We start from the raw sequence: 17,878 nt of genomic DNA, 5'->3' as shown, positions 1-17,878 counted from the left end.
CTTTTTTTTTCTTATTTTAGCTAAGAGTTTGCCAATTTTGCTGATCTCTTAAAAAAAAATCATTCAATGTCAATGGTGTTTCCTATTGATTTTCTGTTCTCTATTTCATTTACCTTGACTCTAATCTTTATTCTTTCCTTCCTTCTATTTGCTTTGGGGTGTTTGTTCCTCTTTTTTCATTTTCTTGAGATGCAAAGTTATGTTATTGATTTGAGATAGTTCATTTTTAATGTACACATTTATAGCTCTAAACCTCCTTGTTACCAATGCTTTTGCTGTTCCCCATGTTTTTTGTGTATATTGTGTTTTCATTTATCTTAAGCTAGTTTCTGATTTCTCTTGTGACTTCTTTGACTCACTGGTTGTTTAAAAGTGTGTCGCTTAATTTTCACATATTTGTAGATATTCCAGTTTTCCCTGTGCTATTTATTTCTAGTTTCATTCCATAGTGATCAAAAAGGATACTTTCTACGACTTCAGTATTCATGGATTTTTTAAGATTTGTTTTTGTATCTATCCTGGAGAATGAAGATTGTATATTTTGCTGTTGTTGGGTGGAGTGGTCTGAAAATGTCTGTTGTGTCTAGTTAGTCTGTGTTATTAAAGTCTTCTATTTCCTTTTTTATCTTTGTTGTTCTCCACTACTGAATGGAAGATATTGAAGTTAACTATTATTGTGTTGCTACATATTTCTCCCTTCAATTCTTGCAATATGTGTCATATATTTAGGAGTATTGAGGTATGGTGACTATAATTTATAATATTTATAATGACTATATCTTCTTGGTGAATTGATGCCCTTATGTAACATCATTTTTTGCTTCTTATTAAAGCTTTTTATTTAAAGTCTAGTTTGGCTGATGTTAATATAACTGTACCTGCTCCCTTTTGGTTACCTTTCATATAGAATAGTCTTCCATCCTATCATGTTCAGCCTATGTGAACCCTTGGATCTGAAGTGAGTCTTTCATAGGCAGCATTCTGTAGGGTTTTTTTTTTTTTTTAATATACATTCAGGCAATCTCCATCTTTCGATTGTAGAGTTTAGTCCATTTTTGTTTAAAGTAAAGTAAAGTAATTAATGATAAGGATAAAGTAAAGTAATTAATGATAAGGAAGGACTTACTGTTGCCATTTTAAAAAGTTAGTTTCTACATATCCTGTAGCCTTTTTGTGACTCCTTTGTGGCTCATTGCTTTATTCTTTTTTTTTAAAATTAATTAATTTATTTATTTTACTTTACTACTATGTATTTATTTTGCCATACATTGACTTGAATCTGCCATGGGCGTACATGTGTTCCCCATCCTGAGCCCCCCTCCCACCTCCCTCCCCATTCCATCCCTCTGGGCCATCCCATTGCACCAGCCCCCAGCATCCTGTATCATGCATCAAACCTGGACTGGCAATTTGTTTCACATGTGATAATTTACATGTTTCAATGCCTTTCTCCCATATCATCACCCCCTCGCCCTCTCTCACAGAGTCCAAAAGACTGTTCAATACAACTGTTTCTCTTTTGCTGTCTCGCATACAGGGTTATCAACATCATTCTAAATTCCATATATATGCGTTAGTATACTATATTGGTGTTTTTCTTTCTGGCTTACTTCACTCTGTATAATAGGCTCCAGTTTCATTCACCTCATGAGAACTACTTCAAATGTGTTCTTCTTAATGGCTGAGTAATATTCCATTGTGTATATGTACCACAGTTTTCTTATCCATTCATCTACTGATGAGCATCTAGGTTTTTTCCATGTCCTGGCTATTATAAACAGTGCTACAATGAACATTGGGGTACACGTATCTCTTTCAATTCTGGTTTCTTCAGTGTGTATGCCCAGCAGCGAGATTGCTGGGTCATATGACAGTTCTATTTCCAGTTTTTAAGGAATCTCCACACTATTCTCTATAGTGGCTGTACTAGTTTGCATTCCCAGCAACAGTGTAAGAGGATTCCCTTTTCTCCACACCCTCTCCAGCATTTATTGCTTGTAGACTTTTGGATAGCAGCCATTCTGACTGGTGTGCAATGGTACCTTACTGTGGTTTTGATTTGCATTTCTCCGATAATGAGTGATGTTGAACATCTTTTCATGTGTTTGTTAGCCATCTGTATGTCTTCTTTGGAGAAATGTCTGTTTAGTTCTTTGGCCCATTTTTTGATTGGGTCATTTATTTTTCTGGAATTGAGCTGCAGGTGTTGCTTGCATATTTTTGAGATTAATTTGTTGTCCTTTGCTTTGTTTGCTATTATTTCCTCCCATTCTGAAGGCTGTTTTTTCACCTTGCTTATTGTTTCCTTTGTTTTGCAGAAGCTTTTAATTTTAATTAGGTCCACTTTGTTTATTTTTGCTTTTATTTCCAATAATCTGGGAGGTGGGTCATAGAGGATCCTGCTGTGGTTTATGTCAGAGTGTGTTTTGCCTATGTTTTCCTCTAGGAGTTTTACAATTTCTTTTCTTACATTTAGATCTTTAATCCATTTTGGGTTTATTTTTGTGTATGGTGGTAGAAAGTGTTCTAGTTTCATTCTTTTGCAAGTAGTTGAACAGTTTTCTCAGCACCACTTGTTAAAGAGATTGTCTTTTCTATCTCCATTGTATATTCTTGCCTCCTTTGTCAAAGATAAGATGTCCATAGGTGCATGGATTTATCTCTGGGCTTTCTATTTTGTTCCACTGATCTATATTTCTGTCTTTGTGCCAGTACCACACTGTCTTGATGACTGTGACTTTGTAGTAGAGACTGAAGTCAGGCAGGTTGATTTCTCCAGTTCCATTCTTCTTTCTCAAGATTCCTTTGCCTATTTGAGGTCTTTTGTATATCCATACAAATTGTGAAATTATTTCTTCTAGTTCTGTGAAAAATATTATTGGTAACTTGATAAGGACTGCATTGAATCTATAGATTGCTTTAGGTAGTACACTCACTTTCACAATATTGATTATTCCAATCCATAAACGGTATCTTTCTCCACCTATTTGTGTCCTCTTTGATTTCCTTCATCAGTGTTTTACAGTTTTCTATATATAGGTCTTTTGTTTCTTTAAGTAGATATATTCCTAAGTATTTTATTCTTTCCTTTGCAATGGTGAATGGAATTATTTCCTTAATTTCTCTTTCTGTTTTTTCATTGTTAGTGTATAGGAATGCAAGGGATTTCTGTGTGTTAGTTTTATATCCTGCAACTTTACTATATTCATTGATTAGCTCTAGTAATTTTCTGGTGGAGTCTTTAGGGATTTCTATGTAGAGGGTCATGTTATCTGCAAAGAGTGAGAGTTTTACTTCATCTTTTCCATTCTGGATTCCTTTTATTTCTTTTTCTGCTCCGATTGCTGTGGCCAAAACTTCCAAAACTATGTCGAAGAGTAGTGGAGAGTGTGGGCACCCTTGTTTTTTTCCTGACTTCAGGAGAAATGCTTTCAATTTTTCACCATTGAGAATAATGTTTGCTGAGGGTTTGTCATATAGAGCTTTTATTATGTTGAGGTATGTTCCTTCTACTCCTGCTTTCTGGAGACTTTTTATCAAAAATGAATGCTGAATTTTGCCACAGGCTTTCTTTGCATATATTGAGATAATCATGTGGTTTTTGATATTTCAATTTGTTAATGTGTAGTATTACATTGATTTATGGATATTGAAGAATCCTTGCATCCCTGGAATAAAGCCCACTTGGTCATGATGAATCATCTTTTAAATTCAATGTTGGATTCTATTTGCTAGAATTTTGTTAAGGATTTTTGCATCTATGTTCACCAGTGATATTGGCCTGTAGTTTTCTTTTTTATGGCATCTTTGCCTAGTTTTCGTATGAAGATGATGCTGGCCTCATAGAATGAGTTTGGAAGTTTACCTTCCTCTGCACGTTTCTGGAAGAGTTTGAGTAGGATGAGTGTTAGTTTTTCTCTAAATTTTTGGTGGAATTCAGCTTTTATTATGTGGTGATTTTCTTGATTCAATTCTCATCTCTTTTTGTGTATATTCTGTAGATTCTTTCTGGTTATCATTGCAGTTATATAAAACATCCTAGGTCCGGTCAGTCGCTCAGTCATATCTGACTCTTTGTGACCCCATGGACTGCAGCATGCCAAGTCTCCCTGTCCATCACCAACTCTGGGAGTTCACTCAAACTTATGTCCATTGAGTCGATGATACCATCCAACCATCTCATTCTCTGTTGTCCCCTTCTCCTCCTGCCTTCAATGTTTCTCAGAATCAGGTTCTTTTCAAATGAGTCAGCTCTTTGCATCAGGTGGCGAAAGTATTGGAGCTTCAGCTTCAGGATTGGTCCTTCCAATGTATATTCAGGACTGATTTCTTTTGAATGGATTGATTGGATCGCCTTGCAGTCCAAGGGACTCTCAAGACTCTTCTCCAACACCACAGTTCAAAAGCATCAATTCTTCAGTGTTAAGCTTTCTTTATAGTCCAACTCTCACATCCATACATGACTACTGGAAAAGCCATAGCTTTGACTAGATGGACATTTGTTTGCAAATTAATGTCTCTGCTTTTTAATATGCTATCTAGGTTGGTCATAACTTTTCTTCCAAGGAGCAAGCATCTTTTAATTTCATGACTGGAGTCACCATCAGCAGTGATTTTGTAGCCCAAAACAATAAAGTCTCTTACTGTTTACTTTGCTTCCCCATCTATTTGCCATGAAGTGGTGGGACCAGATGCCGTGATCTTAGTTTTCTGAATACTGAGTTTTAAGCCAGTATTTTTACTCTCCTTCACTTTCATCAAGAAGCTCTTTAGTTTTTATTTGCTTTCTGCCATAAGGATGTTGTCATCTGCATACCTGAGGTTATTGATATTTCTCCTGGCAATCTTGATTCTGGCTTGTGTTTTGTCCAGTCCAGCATTTCTCATGATGTACTCTGCATATAAGTTAAATAAGCAGGGTGACAATATACAGCCTTGACGTACTCCTTTACTGATTTGGAACCAGCCTGTTGTCCCATGTCCAGTTCTAACTGTTGCTTCCTGATAAGAGATCTCTTCAAGAAAATTACAGATACCAAGGATACATTTCATGCAAAGATGAGCTCAATAAAGGACAGAAATATTATGGACCTAACAGAAGCAGAAGATATTAAGAAGTGGCAAGAATACACAGAAGAACTATACAAAAAAGATCATCATGACCCAGATAATCATGATGGTGTAATCACTCAGAGCCAGACATCCTGGAATGTGATGTCAAGTGGGCCTTAGGAAGCATAACTACAAACAAAGCTAGTGGAGGTGGTAGAATTCTAGTTGAGCTATTTCAAATCCTAAAAGATGATTCTGTGAAAGTGCTGTACTGTATATGCCAGCAAATTTGCAAAACTCACCAGTGGCCACAGGACTGGAAAATGTCAGTTTTTATTTCAAATGTTTTCCCCCAAAAAAGGCAGTTCCAAAGAATGCCCAGACTACTGCACAATTGCACTCATCTCACACGCTAGCAAAGTAAAGAGCAAAATTCTCCAAGCCAGGCTTCAACAGTACGTAAACTATGAGCTTTCAGATGTACAAGGCATATTTAGAAAAGGTAGAGGAAAACAGAGATCAAATTGCCAACATCCGTTGGATCATCGAAAACGCAAGAGAAATCCACAAAAACATCTACCTTTGCTTTAGTGACTATGCCAAAGCCTTTGACTGTGTGGATCACAACAAACTGTGAAAAATTCTGAAATTGATGGGAATACCAGACCACCTGACCTGCCTCCTGAGAAATCTGTATGCGGTCAGGAAGCAATAGTTAAAACATCCTAAAGTACAGCATTAAATTTTAAACTGATAACTTCAGTCACATACAAAAATTTCAGTCCTTTTACTGGTTCAGCTGCTAAGTTTTCTCTGACTCTTTGTGACCCCATGGACTGTAGCCTGCCAGGTACCTCTGTCCATGGGATTTCCCAGGCAAGAATACTGGAGTAAGTTGCCATTTCTTCCTCCAGGGTATCTTCCTGTCCCAGGGATTGAACCCACATCTCCTACATTGGCAGGATTCTTTACCACTGAGCCACCTGGGAAACCCTTTTATAGCCCCCTAAAATTTATGTTATGAATGTCATGAATTACATTTTTATGCATCATATACCCTTTAACATATATTTATGGTTTTCTTTTTTTTTTTTTCATTTAAATTATATGTACCAAAATTAGAAGAGAATACAGTTTGCTGTGTTTGTCCATGTATTTACCTTTGCTGAAGAACTTTATATTTTTATATGGCTTTAGGTTGCTATGTACTGATCATTCATTTCAATCTGAGGGATTCTCCTTAGCTTTTCTTATAGGGTAAGTCTGATGGTAATGAAGTTTCTCAGTTTTATTTATCTTGGAGATGCTAATTTCTTCACTTTTAAAATAGAGGATAATTTTAATTGGAGTATAATTGTTTAACAATATTCTGCTATATTCTGTAATTCTATTATACGAGGTGTTCTGCTATACAAGGAGAAAGACAATTTTTGAAAGACGATTTTGTCTGATAAAGTATTCTTTGTTGCTAGTTTTTTCTTTTAGCACTTTAAATATATCATACCAGTCTCTCTAGTCTGTAAAGTTTCTACTGAGAAATTCGCTGACAATTTTATGGAACTTCCTTGTATTTTTTTTCTTTTGCTACTTTCAAAATTCTCTTTGACTTTGACTTCAGTTAATTTGTTTATAAAGAGTCTTGATATGGTTTTGTTTTCATTTATTTTAGAGTTCTTTCAGATTCTTGAATCTGCATGTCTATTTTTCTCCCTCAGATTTGGGAAATTTTCAGTCATTATTTCTACAAAGGAGCTTACTGTTCCTTTCATTTTCTTTCTGGGATTCTTATAATGCATCTATTGATTGCTTGATAATATCCCACAAGTTCTTTAGACTCTTTTCACTTTCCATTATTTTTTCTTTTTACCTCTCTGACTGGATGTTTTCAATTGATCTGTCTTCAAGTTTACTGGTTCTTCCTTCTGCCTGATGAATTCTGATATTCAACTTCTCTAAAGAATTTTCAGTTCAGTTATTATATCTTTTAGCTCCAGAATTTGTCTGATTAACTTTATAGGTTTTCCTCTCTGCTGATACTCTCATTTAGTTTATGCATCAATTTCTTGATTTTGTTTAGTTTGTGTTCTCTTTTAGTTCATTGAGCATCTTTATGACTGCCTTTTTATATTCTTTGTCAGGTAGCTCATGTATCTGCATTTCTTTAGGATCAGTTGCTGGAATTTTATTTTGGTTTTTGGTTGGGCCATGTTTTCCTGTTTATTTCTATGCCTTATAATTTTTTTGCTGGAAATTTGACATTTGAAAAAAACAGCCACCTCTTTCAATCTTTGCCTAATGGTTTCATATGGGAGAAGTCATTCACAATTCTGTCTGATTAGAGGGTTTAGGCCCTCTTAAATCTTTTCTTACTTCTTTCTTCCCTTGGCCTCTGCCTGAAAAACTGCAGCTCTAATGCGATTAAAGTCAGGTGAGATAGAAACCAGTCCCTTGAACAACCCCTGGACAAGCCAGAACATAGGACACATGGTACACCATTTCTGTTTCTCTCATGATGGAGGGACTTTGGCACAGAAGTCTTCCCCCTGGTTGCTCTGTACTATGCTGCTTAAGGGATGGAGCATAAACAGCTGCACCAAGTGCTGTGACTTTTCCTACCCCTTGCTTTTATTTATTTATTTATTTTTTACCCCTTGCTTTTAAAATGGCCTTGATGCTCTGGTTTCTCAAGTGTATTCTAGAATTCTCATAGAAGTACTCTGGTTCTTTTATTGTTGCTAACTTGGTGTGTCTATAAGGGAAAGAGGATCTGTAACTACCATCTCACTCTACTTAGCAGGGTATTAAACTTGGTTTTCTTTCACGCCAGAGTCCACATTTCTATGTAGTATGTTACCTTCTCTCCTGTGTGGAGCCTCCTTATGCCCATCTCAATCTCTGCCCATATTCACATTCCTGCTCTCTCACTATAGCCTTTCAAATGTGAACGAGTTTTAGAAATTTAAATGACTTCACTGTCAGAAATTTTGCCTCAGGTTAGTCTCATTCATAAGTAAAATGTCTACTTAATAACACAGTTTCTAGGTGTTTATGTGTTATAAACTTTATTCAACAAATGCTATTTGATATTTACTATGATACAGTTGTTTGTTTAGGAACAGGAAGGATAAATGAATGGTAACCCGGAATGGCTTAAAAGTTAATGAGTTATGCTGTGCTGCCTACAAGGTACTATAGCAGAAATCTGGACAAATTGCTGGAAGTCTTAGAAGAGAAAGTGATTTCATCTGCCTTGGGAATTAAGGAGTTCCTCACTCATGATCTGTCATTTGAGCTGATTCATAAAGGATAACTAGGAACTGACTAAGTGGTCAATAAGTTTTGGATATTTGTTGCAGAGAGCAGTGTGGTTAAAGGTGGAGAGGGTTGAAAAGAAATGATGAGCCATTCATTATAGCAGAAGTGGACGGAGGGGAAAGGCAAAGTGTGGCTTTATTAGGTGATGATTTTTTTGTTGTTGTTCTTAATGATGGATTTTCAAGTGTCAAGGTAACCTATATCTGGATCTCTTGCCTCAACTTGGGGGTAAATTTTCTGTGAGACAGAAAGCATCTTGTTAACCTTCACATCTGAACCCCTAGAGTCCATGTGAAGCACTGCATAAACTTCATACAGTTCTCCATAGGGCTTAGCTTGACCCCAGAATCATATGCAGAATTCCCTAGATGAAATATATCTAAGTGTTTTTCAAAATTCATGCTAATCTAACCAACGACGTTCCCCTTCTAACTAGGAATTTGGTACCCAGGACAGGGCCAAGCAAAACCATACTAAATGGAGGACCTCATGAAGGTGAGAGATTTTCTAGGAGTCAAAATCACTTTTTATCACAATAAGAGTTCATTATAGAATTTGGTCATATAGACCAAAATTACAAGTTATGTGGCCTTAATCAAGTTATTTATGCTCTTTGAGCCACAGGCTCTTCATCTCCAAAATGCAGATAATAACAGTATCCTAGAACAAAGAGATGTGAAGATGAAATGAAATAACACCTTAGTGGGATTTATGTAAATGGCTGATAGTATACAAAGAAGGTTTTTGCTGCCCCTACCCCAGCCCACGCCACAGTGAGTTATGGTGAACAAACTGATTTTCTGTATTTTTTTCGACACTAAGTAATCGTCATCTTCACAGTTTCTACAACCAACCATGAAAATATCTATAATAATGGTAATCTGGCTTTTATTGACCCTGGGTACTTGCTGGCATGGCTCTATAAAACATGACTGACTCAAACTTTACTCAGTTGTCTAGATCTCATGGACCATGCTGTTTACTTTCCCTACAGTATTGGCCATAGTTGGGCATTTGTGTCACCTTGAAATCTAAGCCTCTATCCATAAATTTCTGCTTTTATGGAGCCCACCTGAATGAGCAGAACAGGGAAGATACTCACTTTGAATGCTGATCCTCAGATAAACCTTTCTTCATATAATGATTTGATTTCTTTATTTAGAAAGTCATTTGCCATGTGTCCCAAAGGATGCTTAAGTACCTCATTCATTGTCTTCTCTAGCTTCTTTTCATGATATGTGAGCCTCCACTGAACTATCTTTGAAATTCTGCTTGTCAGGAAAACAGCCAAAATATTGAAACAGATGTCAAAAAGTATTTTCTCAACTTGGAATCATTAAATGGTTCTCTATTCATAGATAATATTAAATATAATTACATGATGTAACTGAATTTTAAATCTGATGTTTTCTCTACAAAAGTTTTAAAACAATGCCTTAATATAAAGGTTCCTTTGCCCCACTGTGTTCGTTACACATGAATGACTTTTTTTTTTGTCTTCAATTTCAAACTTCAAAGGAGTCTTTAACACGAGAATCTCTCTAAAGACATCAAAACTGTAGTCATCCTCTGATTTCTTAACCCCTCTAAGCTAGAGTCATTACTATTATTTCTTGCTTTGAGATAAGGAGCACTTCTCTACTCAGCCTGCCTGATTCTAAGTTAATCTTGGTCAGAAACGGAATTAGATCTGTGAGCAGAACTCAGTTCATTTAGTCTGGAATTTGTCATGTTATCTAAGGCATCATATGTAGCTGGATGGGTGTGGCTTTTGAGTCATAGGCTTTCCCTAGTGTTCCCTCCACTGTTTTACTCACCCATCCATATATCTGGCTGGCCTGCAACGCTCTCTTACCAGATATTTACTTTCTCTCATGATAAAACCCTGTCAGCTTAACTGGAAACTTGGTATCCTGCTTAGGGCTTAAAAGACACCTGTCTCAAGGGACTGGGTTAGCATCGTCTGAGTGAATTTGTACTTCAAATGTAGAGTAGCATGTGGAGGCTATGGGCCTGGGTTTCTGAACCATAGACCTTTGTATGAATCTCAGCTGCACAGCTTGATCTAAGTGTTCTCTCAAAGTCTTAATTTCCTCACAAGAAAAGAAAGGATAATATTGTCGATTCTCATAGAGTTGTTGAGAAGAATGAATGTGTTAATGAAGATAAAGCACCTATAACGTCCCTGGCATACAGCAAGTGCTCATTAATGTGACCTGCTAAATTTCACTGACTATACAGACTCACAATGTTTTCGCATTTACATTTGAGGATCACCTAGTACTTTTGAAAAGTTCTAGCAATAATGACCCTTTACATCCTCCACATTATATGTTCCCTACCTGCAATAAATTTGCATATGCTCTATTAGACTTTTTGATATAGGAGTCCAATGAATACAGTTGTGTGTCTCAGCACACATATCCATACATTGTTATACATTTCTCCAGCACATGAGACTATGTTTCTTACCAGTGCAGACCTAAGTGATAATATTTGTGGAACCTCTAGTTATGCTATTCAACCTGACACTATGGTTAGCCACAGGACCCCTTTCACAGAGGATATCCCTTGAATTATGCCTGGGTGAGATATTAACCTAGTTCATCATGAAGACAGATGATCTTTTGGGCTTTCTGAGCTGAGTGAAACATGTAGCTGGTCCAATTTGCTAAATATAACCTTTAAGAATCATCACTGAGCAAAGCAGAAAACAAGGTGTCCCTACTGTGTGTGCATGTGTTAGTTGCTTAGTTGTGTCTGACTCTTTGTGACCCTGTGGACTGTAGCTCGCCAGGCTCCTTTGTCTATGGGATTTCCCAGGCAAGAATACTGGAGTGGGTAGCCAACCATTCCCTTCTCCAGGGGATCTTCCTGACCCAGGGATCGAATGCACATCTCCTGCACTGCAGGCAGATTCTTTACCATCTGAGTCACCAGGGAAGCCTCTAACATCCTACTTAAATATCAGAGAAGACACAGAAACAGGATAGACTGCAGAGTACAGAGGTTCATATGCTGAAAGTTCCATCTTGGTGGGAGATTCACCCAATATATTTTTCATGGGAAATGATTGAATGATACCACAGAAGGGAGGAGGAGCTTTTCACACTCATTGGCTTAACAGACACTGCAGATAAGACTCACTCCTCTAGAAGAACTAGATAGAGTGACTATATGTATCATTTTGCTCACAATAGTCTCCATTTATGCCCATTTTTCTAGTAGAAGTATTAACAGTGCCCCTTTCACTCTCAAAAGAGTCCCAGTTTGGATATTAAGTAGTCTCTCTAGGATTACATAGAGTGCCTGAATAGAATACACAATAACCTTAAAGTCACACAATTAACCCCTTCATTATCATTATACTATTTTGACTTACCTGAAAAGTATTTACATTCTGGGCAACACTCTGTCCAGTCTGAACCAACCAACATTTGTTCCCATTCCTATCAACACGTCCTCAAATAATGAAGCACTTCTCAAACAGTAGGGCAGGAAAAGTAAGGCAGAGGATATATTATCACAGGATAGAATTTTAATGATGGAAAAAATGTTTTACTTCTCTGACAAATGATGAAAAATTGAGACTTATTTCCAAGAACAAAAGAGAACATCTCTAAAATTGGAAAAAGAACAAAGAAGAGAAATAAGACTGAGCTACAAGAAAAGGTACAGATGGATGACTAAAGCAAGCAAGTGATCACATGTGAAAATAATTCAATACAGCAAGGTAAAATTCCTCATGGGAGGCAGTAATTAACAAAATGTGAAAGAAAAGTCAGTAGAAAAAATGTAAGAAATGGTAATAACACAAAAACACTATGTGAGTTTGAAGACCACAGAATTATAGGTGTTGAGAGGAGAAACGAGAACAGAAACCCAAACAGTAAAGAAAGATGAAATTGAAGACAACATTCCTTTCCTGATAACAGATGTGCATATACAGATTGAAAGTAATCAGTGACTTCTAGATGAAAGTAATGAAAAGAAACTTAGACCTTGGGATATTTTGGCAAAACTTTAAATTTTAATATTCACAAATTTCCCAATCATCAAAGCAGGAAAAATGTTTACTGACAAATACAGAAAAGTCGACCTGAACACAGTTTACTTCTCAGAAAAAAAACTAAGTGGAAGAAGAAAATTAAGAAATGCCTACCATGTTTTGGACAGACATGACATCTGTGAGAAGAAAACAGTGATGTTCTAGAGCTGTGGTATCACACTTCCCTCTTTTTTTGTTCCACTTCCTGGCACACAGAGAAAAGGATATTTTAATAGTTTATAAGGTGACTAGATGTGGGTGCTCACAACAGGAAACTATCAGCTTAAAGACTCTGGCTCACCCAGGCTGTGGTGAGCCACCTCAGAGCTGAAGGGGTCAGTTCCTCACACACATGTCATCCATTTTTAGTACAATCTTATACTATGGCCCATGAGTTGAGAACCTCTTCTCAGATGTACAGTGATTCACAAAACATAACTCTTGTTCTCTCTTAAGTAGTTTTGTGTGCTCAGTCACTTCAGCGGCGTCTGACTCTTTGTGACCCCATGTGGGCTGGGGTCCATGGGATTCTGCAGGCAAGAATACTGGAGTGGGTTGCCATGCCCTCTCCAGGGGATCCTTCTGACGCAGAGATGGAATCTGCATCGCAGGCAGATTCTTTACTGCTGAGCCACCGGGGAAGCTTTGAGGAGGAACTAGGACTCTTTAGAAGAACCTACAGTGTTTGTACCTCAGCTGAAAGTGAGATGAAGGTAGAACCAAAGAGTGATAATATTTTTAAGGAGACTGAAGGGGTACACAAACCAATGAAACATAGGATGCTAAATGTGAAGCAACTGCTAGAAATATAGCAACTACATTTGTTACTTGAATACTAGGTTTGCCTCTTGGTGGGTGTTAAGCCAAAAGACAAAAATACACAACCAAACCAAATAATTGGAGAAGGAAGAAGATGTATTACTGGCAGTAAGTAAGAACACTGAAGATCTTTCCCCAAAAGTTTCCCCAAATAGCAAAATTCAGGAAGTTTTAAATCAAGGGTACATGCATATTCATGAAGGAACTTGAATAGAGGAGATTTCAGCGTAGAATTGGGGTCAAGTTCTACAGAGTCCAAGGCTTAGTTAATTGAAGTTACTCATGAGGGTCCACATCATCATTGCATCTTCCACCAGGGTGGGGACAGTATCAGATTCTTATATATATTCTTTGAGGAAGAACTAAGACTCTGTTGTACTATTCTTTGACTGCCTTTTCTCTGTTCATGCACTCCTTTGTTCCCTTTGTTATTGTTCAGTTGCTAAGTTGTGTCTGACTCTGCCACCCCATGGACTGCAGCATGCCAGGCTTCCCTGTCCTTTACTATCTCCTGGAGTTTACTCAAACTCATGTCCATTGAGTCGGTGATGCCATCCAACCATCTCATCCTCTGTCGTCCCTTTCTCCTCCTGTCCTCAATCTTTCCCAGCATCAGGGTCTTTTCCAGTGGGTTGGCTCTTCACATCAGGTGGCCAAAGCATTGGCACTTCAGCATAAGTCCTTCTAATGAATATTCAAGGTTGAATTCCTTTAGGATTGACTGGCTTGGTCTCCTTGCAGTCTTTGTTCCCTTGAGATCATTGATTTCTGAGACAAGGGCAAGAATTGTGGCCAGGTTTAGATCACAAAATAGTTAGGCCAAAAAATACCTTCTCTTCTGTCAAGAAAGCATTGGCTAGTTCTCTTTCTGCCAGGACCCTCCTACACACTGACTTTAAAATCTTAAAGTTCTTTTTGATAATGATTTTATGTGACTAAAATTATACTTTTATTATGTTTGGTTTTTAAGTGTATATTAACTTAATATTGAAAGTGCTGCAAAAAAGACAAAGCCTGCTAAGCCAAATGGACAGCTGTCAGTCCTTGTCTTTAAAACTATCTTTTCAAGTGTATGGTGGTGGTGGTGGTGGTGGTTTAGTTGCTAGGTTGTATCTGATTCTTTTGATTCCATGGACTGTAACCCACCAGGCTGGATGAAGCAGAAGCTGGAATCAGGATTGCCAGGAGAAATATCAATAACCTCAGATATGTAGATGACACCACCCTAATGGCAGAAAGCTAGGAGGATCTAAAGAACCTCTTGAAGGTGAAAGAGGAGAGTGAGAAAGCTGGTTTAAAATTTGACATTCAAAAAACTAACATCATGGTATCCAGTCCCATCACTTCATGGTAAATACATGGGGAAACAATGGAAACAGTGACAGACTTTATTTTCTTGGGTTCCAAAATCACTGCGGATGGTGACTGCAGAATGAAATTAAAAGACACTTACTCTTTGGAAGGAAAGCTATGACAAACATAGACAGTGCATTAAAAGGCAGACATTACTTTGTTGACAAAGGTCCATCTGGTCAAAGGTATGGTTTTTCCAGTAGTCATGTATGGATGTGAGAGTTGGACCATAAAGAAGGCTGAGTGCCAAAGAATTAATGCTTTTGAACCGTGGTGTTGGAGAAGACTCTTAAGAGTCCCTTGGACTGCAAGGAGATCCAACCAGTCCATCCTAAAGGAAAACAGTCCTGAATATTCATCAGAAGGACTGATGCTGAAGCTGAAGCTCTAATACTTTGGCTACCTGATGCAAAGAGCTGACTCATTTGAAAAGACCCTGATGCTGGGAAAGATTGAATGCAGGAGAAGGGGAAGGCAGAGGATAAGATGGTTGGATGGCATCACCGACTCAATGGACAGGAGTTTGAAGAACTTCAGGAAATAGTGAAGGACAGGGAATCCTGGCATGCTGCAGTCCATGGGGTCACAAAGAGTCGGAAACTGCTGAACAACTGAACAACAATAATTGCTGTGTTGCTTTCTGAAACGTATGGCATTTTACAGTCAACCAACAATGATTGATAGAATTTGTTTCCTATATCCTTGTAAATAATGTTGTTTAACATTTTTCTGCCTTTTGGGGACAAAATGATGCATTTCATGGATTTATTTCTTCATTTATTTGTGAACCACTTGTATTTCTTCCGTGCATGTCTTGTTCTTAGTGTTTATCCTCCCTTTTTTTATTTACCATTTTATCTATGTGTTCCCTTCACAAATTTGTAAGAAATATTTGTATATTAGGCTTCAGCTTCTTTGGTGGCTAAGACGATAAAGAATCTCCCTGCAATGTGGGACACCTGGGTTCAATCCCTGGAGAAGTAAATGGCAGCCCACTTCAGTATTCTTGGCTGGAGAATCCCATGGACAGAGGAACGTGGTGGGCTATAGTCCATGGGAATGCAAAGAGTCGAACATTATTGAGAGACTAATACACACACACACACACACACACACACACACACACACTCTTGCATATTAAGAGTAACAGTCTTCCATGTATTAAAGTCACAATTTTTCCAAGTTACTCTCTTTAAAATGTTTATATTATTTCTTGGTTAGATCTTACATTGTATCAATGTTTTCCTTTATGGCTTTTCTCTTGTCTAAGAAAGCCTTCCTCACTCTAAGTTTGATCCTCAGTCTCACATCCTTTGTTATTCTATATTCTCTAGTCTGATCATGGCTCTAACCCTTAGTGGTCTGAGTAAAGTTTAATTATCTGGGTCCTGCATTACTCCAATATTCTCAGAAAAATAATGCTTTCCATGATCAAGATCTGGATAATATGTATTGTTTCTCACCTTTCTCCATTAATTTGATCTTAATTTTGATGTTTTTAGAAAATATCATTTTAGTCAGTAGCTGCACTGTAGTTTGATTATACCTGCTGCTTTATTCTCCAGTTTTCTTTTTCTTTTTTTTCTTTAAATGGGGAATGCATTCAGTGTGTAGCAGAGTCAGGTGAATGTTCTTCCATCTCCAGATTTTCATCAGAGGTGCACTTACAAGTGTTGATGACTCCCTCTAACAAATAACCACTTAATTTTGTTATTTACCCACACCTCAACACTTTCTCTTTGTAGTTTGTTTTTCTACATCTTTGGATACTTTATCTAGTTTACCTTTGGCTTAATCTTTTCTAACCATCCTTTAAATGTTGGGGCTTTTATGAGTCTGACCTGGTCACATTATCTCTGCACTCTTTATAGTCTATCTGGAAAATCTCATCTGCTGCAGTGGCCTCAAATACCACCTGTATATTTTTTATCCTCAGAACTATCTCTTTATTCCAGACTTATCTCCAGCAATGTATACTCACATCTAACTACCTACTTCCATTTCTACATGATATTTAATATGTGTCCCAACTTATTTAAAAACTTCTTTATTTCCCCCCAAACCTGCTTATCTCAGTATCCCACATGTGAATATATAACACCAATAGCCATGCATTTCTGAGGCCAAAACCTAAGGGATCATTCTTCATCTTTCTCTTTTCTTCATGGATGACATCCAAACTGTTTAGCAATAATGTCAAATCTTCCTCCAAAATAGTTCCCCCTTTCTTCAGTCTTGGCCCTCTCCAGTCCATTCTCCACACATCTGCTACAGCAGTGATTTGGAAACCCATTGCATATCATATTTTCTTCCTTTTTTAACCTCCTGTAGTGGCCCTCTGCCTCATTGCCCTTTGATTATGATTCAGATGTCTTACCACAGCTTACAAGGCCCATCATGATATGACTTCTGATCACATCTATACATTCATCCCTTATCTTTGACTCTTTTCATATTTCACACTCAAGGAAAACTCAAATATGCCATGCCCCTCCTCACAGGCACTTTATACATGATTCTTTCTTCCTGAAGCATTTTCTCCTCCTCTTCCTTTTGTTCATGTCTTAGTGCTAGTTTTCCTTCAGGGGTCCGGAATTTTCCGAAGTCAGGAAGTTATTCCTGATCACTAACCCTCAGGTTACACTGTAACCAAATACAGGTTTGGCCACTGGCCAGTCAACAGCCAATAAATCAAGGGGCAAGCTTTGATAGAGAGGCAAGATACTTTATTCAGAAAAGCCGATGATCTGGGGGAGATGGTGGACTTATATCCAGAGAACAACTCCAAAGGTTCTGCTCCATGACACTTTTTTAAAGGGAAAAAGGGGATACCATCTCAGTTAATCATTAAGGCAGGAGGTCATATTCTTCATCATTTTTCCATTACGTGCAGGCCTGCTGACTTCTCCCCATCACAAGATGCTGTCTTGCCCATATGGTCTGCCTGCAAGTTTACTAAAGGCAAGCTAGGGGTAGAGAGTCAGTCATTCTTTAACTACTTAATATTTCATCCTCATACCTTCTATTGCAGGAATGGAATCAAGGGGTTAGGTAAGGTATTGTATATATTTAGAAAAACAGAAATCAGGAGCTAAGTTAAATGTTGCCTAATGATCTCATCTTTCTGATTAAGGTCTAAGGAAAACAAGGATGAGCAAACAGAAAAGGGGCAAAAGAGCTGCTTACAACATTAGGTATCCCTAGCATATGCTATAATCAGTGCACCAAGAATAGAGCAAAGGTTTGTTTACAGGTGTGTTTCCTAGTAGACTGCGTTCTGTGGAGGCAGCA

The sequence above is a fragment of the Muntiacus reevesi genome, chromosome X (assembly GCF_963930625.1).
Source record: "Muntiacus reevesi chromosome X, mMunRee1.1, whole genome shotgun sequence".
Classification (NCBI taxonomy): domain Eukaryota; kingdom Metazoa; phylum Chordata; class Mammalia; order Artiodactyla; family Cervidae; genus Muntiacus; species Muntiacus reevesi.
The sequence above is the reverse complement of the archived record's forward strand: the minus strand, read 5'-3'. Positions refer to the sequence as shown.